Genomic DNA, 16868 nt, shown 5'->3' on the forward strand with positions numbered 1-16868 from the left:
TCATGTACAGTGCTTCAAATAGCACCTCCCAGAGGGTACAGAGGTTCCCAATTTAGGTTCAGGTTTGTGCCATAATTGATGGACCCCCTCAAGAAATGTGAGCAAAACTGCATTGTACAGTCACCTATGCCTTCCTCCTGACTCCGGCAATTTGTTTTCTTATTTGGAGTCGGATATGTGGGACTTAAATGACTGAATTGATTCAATCGGCAACCTCCAACCATGCAGCTTGCATTTGTGGTTCTCCTGGATGGTGACCTTCAGCTGCAAATAGCTCCGACGAATGCAGCCGAACCTGCATCCCTTCAGCATCAACAATAACAGGACTGTCCACATCTCCACTCCATTGAGAACACTTAGTCATTGTTTTGTCACTACCACAATTTCCTCTTTAATGATGAGCAGCAGCCCTTTAAGAGCTGCTGTCTGACCAGATTTTCTGCTCTGCAGCCAAGTGCGCAGCCGGGCAATCTTTTCATATGCCGCTAGCATATTCAAATTAGGGGATAAATCTCCCATCAGAAACTTAAGTGCCATGGTTCAACTCATCCCATTTTGCCATGATTGGAAATTAGGACCTTCATATCCACTTTTATGTTTTTACACATTTTTTAAACAGCTTCCTCAATAAATGTGTGACAAGCCTTAGTTGAAACTGTTATGTATACATGCCTACAATGTTATGATGTAATGTTATGATGATCTGTAACACTGAATATATCTTCACCCTGTACATACACAATAACTGCCGATGAGGTCACGAACTACACGCACAGCATGTTGAATCTCAGCAACTTTCAACAATTCACCCATGGGGAAGATTGGGACGCTTTCATGGAAAGATTGGAACATCTCTTCAGAGCCAATGACCTGGATGGGGACACACCGGCTAAACTACCGAACAAGCGCAGGGCCATTCTGCTTAGTAGTTGTGTGCCCACTATCCATTGCCTCGTCAGGGACTTGCTAGCCCCAGTGAAGACAACAACCAAGAGCTATATGGAACTTTTAACCTTAATACAAGAGCAATTAAAACCCAAAGAAAGCATCCTCACAGCCAGGCACCGGTTCTACACTCGCCGGTGACCCAAAGGCCAAGAAATTGCTAAGTATGCTGCAGATTTAAGAAGATTGGCTGCACCATGTGATTTTGGCGACCACCTTAACAAAGCACCAAGGGACATATTTGTTATCGGAATCATCCACGAGGGCTTCCTCCACAAATTGCTCTCTGCGGACATCACAGTCACCCTGCAGAAGGCAATTAAAGTGAGCCAGGCCTACTTGATTTCAGTCGGCGATTCCAGGCGAATGATGACCCACACCCAGGACTCTAAACTGACGAATGCAGTGAACCGAATGCCTACTTCTAAAGGCAGAAATGCTGCCCTGAGTCCTGCAACCCTGAGTCCGCCACATGGGGCAAACCAGCTAGCCCCATGCTGGCGCTGTTGAGGAAACCACAGGGCCCACCAGTGCCATTACAAAGACTATATCTGCAAAGGCTGCAAAGAGAAAGGGCACCTTCAGAGAATTTGCAGAAAAAGCTTTACTCACAATGTCGCTGAAGAGTTGGCTGATCACCTGGGCTCCGACACAGATGAAGACGAAGCTGCTCAACCCCTGGAAGAAGAGTATGGAATTTATACCTGCTCCACCGAAAACTCCCCGTGGAAGTAGACATCAACGGAGTTCCAGTTTCGATGGAGATCGACACAGGGACGAGCCAGTCTTTGATGAGCCAGACGACCTTTGAAGATCTTTGGATCAATCCCGCCAAACGACCAAGACTGTCTCCTGTCCAAGCGAAGCTGCTCACATACACCAAAGGCAAAATCCAAGTCATTGGCAGCGTAGAGGTCCAGATCTCCCAGGGCAGCGTTATGAACAAACTCCCCCTGTGAATCGTTGCCGGCGATGGTCCGCCGCTGCTGGGAAGAAGTTGGATGAAGCGACGACGGCCTCCAGGCTCCAGCAATCGACGTCCCACGCAGTCCCAAACATGGATCCATCGCTGCACCTAGAAATCCTACCGTCCAGCTCGACTGCGCGGTGACAACTTCACAACACCGTGACGAGATCACCAAAACTGAACGTCCACACTTTACCTTCCATGCCGTGGCAGGACTGCAAGGGAAGAACATTGTCGAAAAAAGTGGATTTCCGACGTCTGTGGTTGAACCTAAGCAGGAAAAGATCACCACAGCCTACCGGGAGGAGAGCGAGAAGATGGCGGCCACACCATGAGGCAAAGAACCGCAAATCAAAATGGCCACGACCAGACCACGAGGAGCAGCGTTGGAGGAGCGACACGTGGCACCGAGCGGCGAACCAGATTGGAAGGCCCCCTTAAAGGAGACTGGTAACCCAAAGAATTTAAAGGGACAGTTTCACTCTAAAGATGACAAGGACTTTAAAGTTAAAAATACAGTTAAGGAATGCAGGTATGATAATGTAACATGGAATTGTGATGCCGGAGTAACTGATGAGAAAAATGAAATGAATGCTTGTGTAAGTAATGTTAAGAACAAGTTTGTAATGCTTAATGATGATGATAGAAATTTTAAAATGACAAATGGAGCCAATGTGTCATGTATACAGGTAGTAGACTATTAAAGGACACCGGATTCTACAGGGACAATGTAAATGCCAAAGGAATCCTCCTGCGGGAGACTCCCAAGTAGCCTGGACCATGTAGCCTGGACTTGTGGGACAAATGTGATGCCCCAGGAAGGGCTCACACACACCCAGTGGGAGCAGACCCACTGCAGGGACAGTGGTCAATGGGCAGCACAGCCACCACAACTGGCAACCTGCCCCAGATCGGCCCTATGGCCACCAGGGCCAACACCAGGAGCGATAGGCCAGTACCCTCCAGCTTTCCTGGCGGACTCTGGGATGACCAGACTTTCATCACAAATGGAGGACAAGGAGCCCACACAGCCCTATGGCCCTGCCCACCACCACACACTTACCCACTCTACAGAATATGTACCCTACTCTGCACTGGCTCCCCCACTGAGGGATCCCACAACAGTGACACCCACATGATCTGTGTGTGAGGGTTGGGGGGGGTGATGTATGAGGCCAGCCTCAAGCACAGGGATCACACCTGGCATCCATACAACCCTCACCACAACCTCCCACAGCCCACTACTGATCACCCCCCCCAGGTCATGGCAATAATGGTTCGGGGGGTGGGGGGGAGTGTTGTTATGTATGTATGCCTACAATGTCATGATGTAATGTTATGATGTACTGTACCACTGAATGTACCTTCACCCTGTACACACCTTACCTGTACACCAGAGGGTGCTGCTGCTGGAGACCTAAGAGTCACCTGCACACTGCAGGTAACCCAGTATAAAAGGGAGCTCACCTCTCAATGTCCTCACTCTAGAAGCTGCAATAAAGGACTACAGTCTTCCCAATTTAAGTACCATACCCCTGCCTCGTGGAGTCATTAACAAGGTGCTTACATACACAATAGAAACCACTATAGTTATTGTTATATATGTAAACCTGTAAATACCTTGTTTAGCTACCAGAGGGCTCATCCCCTGGAGTTCCAAGGGATCCCATAATCCCTTGGGAGCACCTGTACATAAGGAGGCCTCACAGGCTGGAGAGGCACTCTGGAGACCTGTAATAAAGGACTATGGTCACATATTACTTTGAGCTTACAGAATCTGGTCACATTCCTTATTCAAGACATAACAGTTATAGTCGTAACCACCTGTTTAAAATTAGTCTCCCTCCTCAAGCACAATAGATAGTTGAAAAGTTGTTCCAGTTCAAAGTTCAGAAACAAAACTGAGATCATCAGTGGCTAAACTATGCCACAGCTTCGCAATTCTGATAGTTAACTGCAAACTAGCATTTAAATATCAGAAACAAAGTCCTAGAAATTGATTGTGGCCCATTTTCGGTCATCATGGATAAGGAAGAAAGGGATAACTTGAGCAAGGTGAGGTGCATAATGTGGAACTAATTAATATTTTAAATTGTATTTTTCTTGATCTACAGCAAGTTTAATTCTTTAAAGTTTAGGTAAAATGTCTGACCACTCAACTTCATGGGTCTGGATTCTCAAATTGACCTGCTATTGAAGTCTTAAATAATGATAAATAACAAGAATAGAGTGTAAGTGTGTGTGGATTGGTGCTGTGCCACAGAGCGATGCAGGCTTTCTCTTTATTTCCCTCTATGGTATTGAATCCTGAATCCTGTACTTGTCATATGGGTAAGTGTTGAGCAAAGGCCAGGCATTGAGAGGAAAATCAGAGGAGAGTACGTCATTTGCAATAGAGTATATCCGTCTTGCCTTTCAGCTTGTGGTCATTTTGGAGCAGTTTTAGCCAGAGACATAGGCATGGGTCACCCATAATTCATTGAATAGGGAGGATAATAGAGGCAGTCTTATCTTTACATTTAAAAAAACACATGAAAGCTAGAAATCAGTTTTGTACCTCCATCACTCTCCCACTTTACTTCTCTCCTTCCCCCTTCCTACCCTCCATGCACACCACATACCATTCTTCAGTTAAGTCATGATGATTTTCCTCTGGGAACAGGCAGCCTTTTGCTGAGCCTCTGCCAATGCTGATCTGTACACTGGTGCTACGAGAAGTCATCCAAATTGAAAAAAATATTGATGCTAGAGTATGTAGCCAAAAAAGGATATATGCGTAGAAGTCAGGGAAAAATGTGTTTGATCTGCTCCAATGTTACCTGTATCTGTCAAATGAGGTTTTGGCTTAATTCTATGAAATGGTCTAACTTCAGAGAAGTCTAGATTCCATGGCTGAGATTCACACATTGTCCCCACATACATCTGCATGTGAGTGAGTGATGAGAGACAGCAGCTCTCAGCTTGGCTACAAGGGGAAATATTACACCTTTGATATCTCCTGTTGAAGCCTCACATGGCCTTGATCACGCAATGGGATTGGCAGCCAGAGAGTTGGAAGTCCTCAGCGCTGTGTGCAGGCATTCCTGGAAGCTGGAGAATGCATTGAGATAAAACTAACAGAAGGAGAAATGGAAAAACAGCACAAAGCTTATGACAGTAGAACAGTCCACTTTATTTTAATGGACAATTCAATTTGAATGTAAAAATAAATGAATTTTCTAACAATTTGTACAAAATAAAATCCGTTGGTCAATGCTCTGAGGTTTGAAGAAATCCGAAGTATAACACTGCCTTTGTTACTTGCCACACCAATTAATCTTTACCTTCTTCCTGTTTCTTGGGCTGTGGATGGATTTACCAGTAAAAATTCTATTGCGACTCATTTGAGAACTGGGTTACAAAATAATACCTGATTTTGCTGGGTCTCACACTTTAAGTGCACCTATTTAGCAGCACAAATTTTAGGAAATATGAGGAATTTCCTTTCAATGTTCGGCATAACTACGACGTGGGAGCAGCATAGAGACAATTTATAGCGCTAATAATAATGGCAGAGGAAGATGAGCTACAGAGGCTAGAAGCTTTGAGAGTGATCCACCATGACAGAAGCCAGCAGCACTCTCGCTATTACCCCCACCCCCATTCTGAGAGTGTACATGCAACGCAGTTCATACAAAGACCTCTAGGGGAGCTGTGCAGCAGCAGGCTGCACTTCACGAAGGAATCCATCAGCTATCTGTGCGACGTTCTACAGGAAGACTTCAAGCCACAGTTGACTTCCCACAGAGTGTTGGCAGAAGAGATGCAGGTCACCATGACCGTGACCTTTTACAGTTGCCGATCCTTCCAGTCAGCCACTGTGATCTATGTAATATCAGCCAGGGTGCTACAGGGGCCTGCATTCACTCTGCTGAAGCTACTGGGGACATTTGCAAGGTGACTGTTGTTCTTTTCTGGAGCATACCTGACTTTATCAACTATGACATGTCACATTTCAGGCTGGTACACGTGACCTCTTGAACATCTGTCGGTCATTGATACATAGGTGCATATAGCAGATGTGCTCTGCACACATGCTAATACCTATCTAATTTTTCTACTGTGGCTAGAGATGTCCAGGTTAGAGCTATTCTACTGTATATCGGAATTTCCCAGAGTCTGTTTTCTTTAATGGGACCCACATAGGCCATTGGGTTAGTTCCTCCTGGCAGCAGCTCCCCCTACATGAATAAAAGGGGTATGGTTCAATCAATGTGCATGGCAATAGGCGCTGCATTACGCAAGTGACTGACAGACACCCAGGCAGCTCTCATGGTGTCTTCATTATGAGGCAGTTATATCTACCTTCCCCTTTTTTTGCAGATAGAAATAAAGTAAATTCCTTACTGTAAAAAAAGGTAGAACTGAACAATTCCAGAGCCAAAGTGACAGCTTTGCACTTTCATCAGCTTATAAATAATTGCCCAGACCATAACTTTGGGCCAGAAGCAGACAGTAAAGTCAATACTACCTCTTTAAGGTGACATGACCTGCACTGGAACTAACAATTTCCTGGGTTTATTAGGCATGTGCCCAGTGGCTGTACTCTATGTATGCACAGCGCAAGCCCAGTTCATGCTAATCAATAGGGTCAGCAAGTTGGTGCATTCTTTCTGCCTATTTCTCATTTATATGTTGCACCTTGGCGACATCATCCAGAAACACAGCATCAGTTTCTATATGCACACTGATGACACCCAGCTCTACCTCACTATCACTTCTCTCGACCTCTCCAGGGTCTCTAAATTGTCAGACTGCTGACTGACATCCAGTTCTGGATGAGCAGAAATTTTCTCCAATTGAACATTGGGAAGACCAAAGCCATTGTTTTCGGTTCCCGCCACGAACTGCATTCCCTAGCCACTGACTCCATCCCTCTCCACAACTTCTATCTGAGGCTGAACCAGACTGTTCGCAACCTTGGTGTCATATTTGACCCTGAAATGAACTTTCAACCACATATCCGCAGCATAACTAAGACCACCTATTTCCACGTCTGTAACATCGCCTGTCTCTGCCCTTGCCTCAGTTCATCAGCTACTGAAGCCCTAATCTATGCCATTATTACCTCTAGACTTGACTATTCCAATGCACTCCTGGCTAGCCTCCCACATTCTACTCTACATAAACTAGAGGTGACCCAAAACTCGGCTGCCTGTGTCCTAACTCGCACCAAGTCCCGCTCACCCATCACCCCTGTGCTCGCTGATCTACATTGGCCTCCGGTTAAGCAGTACCTCGATTTCAAAATTCTCATCTTTATTTTCAAATCCCTCCATGGCCTCGCCCCTCCCCATCTCAGTAATCACATCCAGCCCCACAATCCCCCGAGATGTTTGCACTCCGAATTCTCCCCCCTGGAGCATTCCTGATTATAATTGCTCAACCATTGGTGGCCGTGCCTTCTTTTGCCTAGGCCCTAAGTTCCAGAACTCCCTGCCTGAACCTCTCTGCCTCTCTACCTCTCTTCCTTCCTTCAAGGCGCTCCTTAAAACATACCTCTTTGACCAAGCTTTTGGTCACCGCTAATTTGTACTTATGTGGCTCGGTATCAAATTTTTATCTCATAATACTGCTGTGAAGTGTCTTGGGACGTTTTACTACGTTAAAGGCACTATATAAATACAAGTTGTTGTTGTTGATGAGTGCACTTCTGGCACACACTACTGGTGTCACACTCAGTTGCACACCCACCCACACCTGAGCAAATTTGGCCCCAAGTACACCTCAAATAATATGTTCCATTTGGGATCATTCTTAGTGGCAAAAGCTTCTATTTATGAGCAAATATTAATAGTTTTCATATTTTAAAGTAGGGCTGTTACTACAATGCTAAAAATGTTTTGATTAATATATTAAACATGCTATTACAAGTGGCAACTACATAACAATAAACAGCTACTTAACAATAATGTTAACATAACTCTATAGTGAAACTTTGACAATTACGGAATGGTGCTTATTATAAACATATAGCAGTCTCAACTTCCATGTTACCATCTTTAGAATTACTGAACAAAAACACGTAGCTGTTATTTTATCCAGGACCTGATGTGCTTCCATAGATTTATTTGCCAACTATTTGCTTAGAAATGTGATCTCATTATGAATATTTGCTCTTAATATAGAACCTCCACTTTTGTGCTTATCGCCCAAAAATGGGCGTTATTTCTGGTGTGGGCGGTAAAAAAGGGTTTTCAGATCGCCAGCTTCTTGCCCATTCTCAAAGTACCTAGTCTCCATTTTTGAAAATGGGCGTTACTGCGAGCGATATGAAATGGGCGGTAGCGTTAAATTTTTTTGACCTTCTGCCGTAAAGTTTGGCCATCCTTAGCAACGGCATGACAACGCTCGATTCCTGTGATTCAGGAGGTCAAGGGTCATCTTAACAGGCGCAGAAGAGGAAACCGAGAGAGAAGGAGCTCAGAGGGACTGAAGGCGTGTCTGGGTGTGGTGTGGCTGTTTTGGGAGGAAGGAGGCAGACTTTAGAGCTTCACAGCAAGTAGGCAAACAAAAATTAACTGTTACCAGCCACATATTTGCCCAAATTTGGCCTATAATGGAGAGAGAGGAAGAGGCATCACAGCATGCTGTGGATACTGATGCTGGAGGGAGGAGTGAGGTGGGAGAGGAGCATATTGGAGGGCGCAAAGGAGCCAGCAGTTTCTCGGACAAGAGAAATGTCTCCCTCCTGCAGGAGGTCGAGTCATGCTGGGGTAATTTGACACAGGGAGGGCGTGGGAAGCCCACCCCAAAGGCATACCAGAGTACCAGAGTATATGGACCAGTTAGCAGAGGTGGTCTCGTCGGCGACCAACGAAGTTTGTGAGGGCAACCAATGCCGCAAACGATGGAACGACTTTGTGGCATCCACAAGAGTAAGTATTATATTGATTTACATGTGCTTCTGGATTTATATAATTTAATTTGTAACAGTCATGAGTGACTATCATCAGATGTGAGGTCTTTCACTTTTACCGGGAATGTTTTACTCAAAGCATGCGGTCACGGTGCACGTCTTTAGGTAAAGAATGATAATCATCATAATAATCATTATTACATCTGTCGGTTATGTGTTGTATCCGTCTCTGTGATAGCACCTAGCAATGATATCACGCAATGATCTCTTGCCATGTCGTCCTGTCACCTTTTACAGAAAAAGCTACTGACGATGAGGTCTGTGCAGAGGCAAACATCACTGAGATGGAGGAGCGGGTGCTCACACTCATGGGGAAGCACCCAAAGACAGCCAAAGATGCATCTGCAGACCCTGAAGTGATGCCACGTGAGTAAAGCTTACAACATTGCGTGATGTGAAGTCAATATATGCCACACCCACTCATATCCGAACAATCATATATGATAGATGATTTCTAAAATTGTCATAGAAATAATGGCCAAATGAAAATCATTGGAATGCAAGTGTGTTGATGGTTATGAAATGTGATGTCTGCAAAGATTTTGAGAGCAGTGGTGCTTTTGTCGTGCATATGCTGTGTGTAGTGCTGGACTCACCTTGTGACCCTAGCATCGCCTTCTCTAATAACCTTATTTGTGTTCTGCCGCCCAGCCAGCAGCGCGTCCCAAGGCACACAGAGGCCAGAAGGTGGGGGCATGGGGCCCGACTCTCCGGACTTTCCAACATCTGGTGCTGAGGAGCTCCGATTCTCGCCCATCAATCCGCTGGGTCTGTTCTCCACGGATGAGAGCGTGGACTTCGAGGAACCTGCATCGCCAGAAGCCAGAAGCTATTCCACCCCAAGGCCATCTAGTGGTCCTCCGGTCATTCCCGCCTCCACTCTGGAGATACCGGCCTCAAGCACCTCGCCACAGGGCACCCCATTTCTCCCCAGGACGGCACCAACCCCGCAGAGGTCTTGTGGACGCAGCAAGTCTGTTCCACGAGCGCCACATGACAACGGAGAGATGGTACAGTTGTCCAGGAGGACTGTAGACATTGGTGACCAGGTCATTGAAGCATTGGGGGGCATATCCAGACAGCCGGCCACCATGACCGAGTACATTCCGCGGATGGCGGAGGCCCTGGATGCGATAGCCAGGAACACTGCTGCCACAGGCCTCCCAGTGGTCCCCGAGCGCGGCACTCCATCCCTAGGTTCCGCAACCCTCGCTCCCGTACCCGTGCAACGACCGCATCTGCCTTCATCCTCCCCCAATGAAGCACCACCTGAGGAGCTCCTCAGTTATGGAGCGAGGAGGGGAAGGGGTAGAGGTAGGGAGAAGAAGTGGAGGGGGGAAGTAAAGTGAGGTGCATGTCCGCAAGTGATGGCTGTGTTATATCTCCATCTGGGTGTATGCAATTTGTTGTAATGGATGGGGACTGGGGACTGCCCTCCTGCTTTGCCTTCGTATTCTGTGTTGATGGACATTTGATTGATATCAATGTTGGAAAAAGTGGGGTATGGACGGGAGTTGGGTGTTATTGTCTGTGATACTTATAATTTCAGACCAAGGTTGGTATAAAATTTTTGTTATTCAACATAACCTTGTTGCGCATTGTTTCAGATAGCTGCACCGTTACACACTGGTGATTCCTTAACATGAAAAGGTTAAATACAACTTAACGTCAATCAACATAAACTTTAACTGGCACCAAAGTGATGGGCACCATTGATGTCTGAGCTGCACACACATAGCAGTGTGTCAGCGTTATCACTCACAGCAACGTTCGTTCAGGCAAATTGTTCAGATATCAGCTCCTCACGTAAGAGTCTTGCAGCTATGTAGCCACCACGGGCCCTGTTCTGCGGTCTGGAGGGGGTTGTGGGCATGGTTGCATAGCCAGCCTGATTGTCTGGCCCTAGGTCAGTGTCCAGCCCCTCGTCGTCCTCTTCCTCTCTCTCATAAGGTGGAACATCAGTGCCTTCTGGCAATTCTTGGCCCCTTCTGGTAGCCAGGTTGTGCAGCATCGAGCACACGACCATGAATTTAGCTACTTGTTCAGGGTTGTATTGTAGCTTCCCTCTTGAGTGGTCAAGACATCTGAAGCACTGCTTAAGCACAGTTATTGTTTGGTGGTCCCATTGCATTGAAAGTATAATAGCGATTGATCAGAAGCAATGATTTTCTCACTAAAATACACCTGGAGTAAACCCCCAATAGTCCAGAGTCTGAAAATATGTCTGTTGAGATGTTCACTTCACCTGAGAAGAACTCCAGAGTCAATGCAAACTCCCCCAAAGTTGAGGCAGCCTTTTGAATAAGCGACCTGCGATTTTAAAAATGCCAGCCACACCGCTGGCGTTCGTTCAGAACAGTTCCACTTTTTCTGGATGTTTTTTTGGGCGAGCGATATTATGAGCGATTTGTGGGCAAGGTGGTGAAAGTGATGGTGGCCGATCTCCTGGGCGCTAGTTTCGCCAAATGTGCTCTTTATGACAAAAAAAAATGGCGGCCGGTATTATTGAATCTCGACCTTAATTCCGTGTGGAAAATAAGGCTGGGCGATATTTTGGGTGTTGATTTCGCCCATTCTGATGATTCCACCCCAAAAAAGTGGGCGGGAGGTAATATTTTTTCCCAGCGTTAAGTACATGGGGAAAGTAAGGCTCAGCGATAAGTTTCCTAAAAATTCCCATCATTTTCCATTTTGTGCCAAAATGGGCACGATATGGGCGTTATACGTCATTTCAGCAGTAAAATGGGCATTAAGTGGGCATTATGCATGAAAAAAAAGTGGAGGTTCTAGCCGAATGACTTTTTCAAATTTCAGTTCTTTATTGTTGCAATGTAATACCTCCACCAAATATTCAAATAGATATTTTGTCAAATTGTTTGGGTTAGAACAAAGTCATTTATCATGGACAAAAGTAGTCAAGGTTCTCGCCACAATAAAAACTTGCATTTTAATAGTATACAGAGCTGTAAGGAAAAAAATCAATGTTGAACCAAAGGAGAAATAAGATTGGGTGATAAGAACATAACAGCATAAGAATTAGGAGCAGGAGTAGGCAATAGCGCGCCTCGAGGCTGCTCCACCAATTAATAAGATCACAGCTGATCTTCTGCCTCAACTCCACTTTCCTGCCTGATCCCCAGATCCTTTGATTCCTCTATAGTCCAAAAATCTATCGATCTCAGCCTTGAATATACTCAATGACTCAACATCCACAGCCCTTTGGGGTAGAGAATTTCAAAGATTCACAACCCTCTGAGTAAAGAAATTCCTCCTCATCTCAATCTTAAAAGGCCGACCCCTTATCCTGAGACGATGACCCCTAGTTCTAGATTCTCCAGCCCGGGGAAACAACCTTTCAGCATCTACCCTGTCAATTCCCCTCAGAATCTTATGTTTCAATGAGATCACCTATCATTCTTCTAAACTCCCGAGAGTATAGGCCCAATCTACTCAATCTCTCCTCACAGAAATCAATCGAAGGAACTTTGTTGCACCGTGTCTAAGGCTTGGTTAAAGAAGTGGGCTTGAAGGGGTGTCTTAAAGGAGGAGAGGGAGATAAAAAGGTAGAAAGAGAACTGCAGAGATTGAGGCATAGGCAAAAATAGGGGATGGGCTGAGTCTGGAGGCGATAAAGGCATGTTTGAGGGGTTCAGTGGTAGCTGAGCTGAGGTAGGGTGGAGGTAATGTGAATGTGAATGTGAATTTATATAGCACCTTTAACGTATGAAAATGTTGCAAGGTGCTTCACCGAAGCATTGTCAGACAAAAATTGACACCGAGCCAAAGGAGGAGACATTAGTGCAGTTGACCAAAGGCTTGGTCAAAAAGGTAGGTTTTAAACAGCATCTGGAAAGAGGAAAGGCGAACAGGTTTGGGGAGGCAATTTCAGAGCTTAGGGCCTAGCTGGCTGAAGGCATGGCCGCCAACCATGAGGTGAAGGAGGTAGGGGTGCACAAGAGGCAGAGTTGGAGGAATATTGATTTCTTGGAGGATTGTAGGGCTAGAGGAGGGTACAGAGATAGGGAGGGGTGAGATCGTGGACAGATTTAAACATGAGAATGATCATTTTAAAATCAAGGCAATGTAGGTCAGTGAACACATGGGTCAGGGGAGAACGGGACTTGGTACGAGTTAAGATATGGGCAGCAGAGTTTTGGATGAGCTCGAGTTTATGGAAGGTGGAAGGTGGGAGGCTGGCCAGGAGAACATTGGAATAATCGAGTCTGGAGGCAACAAAAACATGGATGGGGGTTTCAGTAGCAGATTGGCTGAGGCAGGGGCAGAGACAGGAAACATTATGGAGGTAGAAGTAGGCAGTCTTGGTGATAGAGGGGATATGGGGTCGGAAACTCAGCTCAGGGTCAAATCCAACGCTGAGATTATGAACAATCGGATTCAGCTGGAGACGGTGGCCAGGGAGAGGGATGGAGTTGGTGGGTAGGGATCAAAGTTCGTGGTGGGAACAGAAGACAATTGCTTTTAGTCTCTCAAATGTTTAATTGGAAAAAATAGTGGCTCATCTAGAATTGGAGGGAGAGAGAAAACAGGGAATTATAGACCGGTCAGCCTGACCTCAGTAGTGGGTAAAATGATGGAATCAATTATTAAGGATGTCATAGCAGTGCATCTGGAAAATGGTGACATGATAGGTCCAAGTCAACATGGATTTGTGAAAGGGAAATCATGCTTGACAAATCTTCTGGAATTTTTTGAGGATGTTTCCAGTAAAGTGGACAAAGGAGAACCAGTTGATGTGGTATATTTGGACTTTCAGAAGGCTTTTGACAAGGTCCCACACAAGAGATTAATGTGCAAAGTAAAAGCACATGGGATTGGGGGTAGTGTGCTGACGTGGATTGAGAACTGGTTGTCAGACAGGAAGCAAAGAGTAGGAGTAAACGGGTACTTTTCAGAATGGCAGGCAGTGACTAGTGGGGTGCCGCAAGGTTCTGTGCTGGGGCCCCAGCTGTTTACATTGTACATTAATGATTTAGACGAGGGGATTAAATGCAGTATCTCCAAATTTGCGGATGACACGAAGTTGGGTGGCAGTGTGAGCTGCGAGGAGGATGCTATTAGGCTGCAGAGTGACTTGGATAGGTTAGGTGAGTGGGCAAATGCATGGCAGATGAAGTATAATGTGGATAAATGTGAGGTTATCCACTTTGGTGGTAAAAACAGAGAGACAGACTATTATCTGAATGGTGACAGATTAGGAAAAGGGAAGGTGCAACGAGACCTGGGTGTCATGGTACATCAGTCATTGAAGGTTAGCATGCAGGTACAGCAGGCGGTTAAGAAAGCAAATGGCATGTTGGCCTTCATAGCGAGGGGATTTGAATACAGGGGCAGGGAGGTGTTGCTACAGTTGGACAGGGCCTTGGTGAGGCCACACCTGGAGTATTGTGTACAGTTTTGGTCTCCTAACTTGAGGAAGGACATTCTTGCTATTGAGGGAGTGCAGCGAAGATTCACCAGACTGATTCCCGGGATGGCGGGACTGACCTATCAAGAAAGACTGGATCAACTGGGCTTGTATTCACTGGAGTTCAGAAGAATGAGAGGGGACCTCATAGAAACGTTTAAAATTCTGACGGGTTTAGACAGGTTAAATGCAGGAAGAATGTTCCCAATGTTGGGGAAGTCCAGAACCAGGGGTCACAGTCTGAGGATAAGGGGTAAGCCATTTAGGACCGAGATGAGGAGAAACTTCTTCACCCAGAGAGTGGTGAACCTGTGGAATTCTCTACCACAGAAAGTAGTTGAGGCCAATTCACTAAATATATTCAAAAGGGAGTTAGATGAAGTCCTTACTACTCGGGGGATCAAGGGTTATGGCGAGAAAGCAGGAAGGGGGTACTGAAGTTTCATGTTCAGCCATGAACTCATTGAATGGCGGTGCAGGCTAGAAGGGCTGAATGGCCTGCTCCTGCACCTATTTTCTATGTTTCTATGTTTCTATGGATGTTGGACAAGCAGTCTGACAAATCAGATGCAGTGGAGGGGTTGAGAAAGGTGGTGGTAAGATAGATCTGGGTATTTTCAGGTCTAACTAAATCAATAGTTCTCAATGAATTATGGCGACCCATAGCATTTTCTGTTTTTGACAGTAATTAACTCTTTGGTGTGTTTCTGAGCTAAATATTGAAAAATATTTGGGTGGGAGGTGAATGGATTCCATTTTTCAGGGTACATTAATAATTTTCTTACATGTATAGCACTACAAAGTATAACTATCTTGGTAAAGATTAAGGGCTGGATTTTGGGCTTTTCGGATTTCAGAGCGTTAATCGCGGTGGGGCATTAAAGTTAGCATGAAACTGAAAATAGTTTGCGCCTTTGACTGCACATTGCAGTGAAAAAGTAATATGGAGGCGCGTTGGTGTTAAATCAGGCATTGCACAATGGGCTTTGTGTGCCCGAGCCGAAACTTGTGTCGTTAAAGGAGATAGCCATTTTGCGCATGCGCTATCTTTTTATTTCCTGGTTGCAAACGATAATGCAGGGTGCGGCAGCTTCCCGCTGCATGCGCATATAAACCCCCCCACTTCAGCCACTTCTGCAGAGATGGAGGAGCAGGAGGGAAGGCAGCGTGCCAGATTCTTCACCAATAAGGCGTGTGAGGCCTTAGTGAGCGTAGTGGAGAGGAGATGGTCCTCACTCCATCTTGCTGGGGGAGCCAGACCACTCCCACCTGTTTTTAAAAGACTTTGGAGGAGGGACATTGCTCAGGAGGGGTCTGCTGCAGACACTGTGTCCAGAACTGCCACTAAGTGTCGTAAAAAGTTCAACGACCATACCAGAGACGTCAGGGTGAGTACCATTTGCATTTATGTATGCCTCCATGACTTCTAATATGAATCTCACACTATGTAAAGTTTTTAATGCATATAAGAACATAAGAAATAGGAACAGGAGTAGGCCATTTGGCCCCTCGAGCCTGCTCTGCCATTTAATGAGATCATGGTTGATCTGATCATGGGCTCAGCTCCACTTTCCTGCCCGCTCCTCATAACGCTTTATTCCCTTATCGCTCAAAAATCTGACTATCTCCATCTTAAATATATTCAATGACCCAGCCTCCACAGCTCTCTGGGTAGAGAATGCCACAGATTTACAACTCTCTGAGAGAAGAAATTCCTCCTCATCTCAGTTTTAAATGGGTGGCCCCTTATTCTGAGACTATGCACCCTATAGCTTCCCCTATGAGTGGAAATATCCTCTCTGCATCCACTTTGTCGAGCTCCCTCATTATCCTTCTGAGTACAGGCCCAAACTACTCAACCTATCTTCATAAGTCAACCCCCTCATCGCCGGAATCAACCCAGTGAATCTTCTCTGAACAGCCTCCAATGCAAGTATATCCTTCCTTAAATATGGAGACCAAAACTGTACGCAGTACTCTAGGTGTGACCTCATCAATACCCTCTACAGTTGTAGCAGGACTTCTTTGCTTTTATACTCTATCCCCTTTGTCTTTCATTCCATTTGCCTTCCTGATTACTTGCTGTACTTCCATACTAACTTTTTGTGTTTCATGCACAAGGACCCCCAGGTCCCTCTGTACTGCAGCATTTTGCAATTTTTCTCCATTTAAATAATAATTTGCTTTTCTATTTTTTCTGCCAAAGTGGATAACCTCACATTTTCCCACATTATACTCCATCTGCCAAATTTTTGCCCACTCAGTTAGTCTGTCTATATCCCTTTGCAGATTTTTTTATGTCCTCCTCACAATTTGCTTTCCCATCCATCTTTGTATCATCAGCAAACTTGGCTACATTACACTCGGTCCCTTCATCCAAGTCATTAATATAGATTGTAAATAGTTGAGGACCCAGCACTGATCCCTGCGGCACCCCACTAGTTACTGTTTGCCAACCGGAAAATGACCCATTTTCTGGTTGGTTCCTCTCAACAGTCTGTGGGGTGGCTTTCACAATGCATAACCAAGATAAAGGCTTACTTCTGGACCTTTTGCCTTCTAATGATCCATGC

At 45.6% G+C, this 16868-nt stretch overlaps 1 long non-coding RNA gene across 3 annotated transcripts in view; it reads left to right on the forward strand.

The window, feature by feature from the left end:
- Nucleotides 1–16868, forward strand: part of LOC139268632 (uncharacterized) — a 103962-nt gene that overhangs the window by 80347 nt on the left and 6747 nt on the right. The window contains exon 4 of one of the 3 annotated variants that reach the window (XR_011594074.1): nt 9108–9236. The exons of 1 other annotated variant lie outside the window; for it this stretch is intronic. This is a non-coding gene — a long non-coding RNA (uncharacterized lncRNA). Of the gene's footprint in view, nt 1–9107; nt 9237–9521; nt 9601–16868 lie in introns of those variants that run through there. One more of the 3 variants, XR_011594077.1, reaches the window with a different exon arrangement.

This window comes from Pristiophorus japonicus, chromosome 8 (genome assembly GCF_044704955.1).
Source record: "Pristiophorus japonicus isolate sPriJap1 chromosome 8, sPriJap1.hap1, whole genome shotgun sequence".
NCBI lineage: Eukaryota > Metazoa > Chordata > Chondrichthyes > Pristiophoridae > Pristiophorus > Pristiophorus japonicus.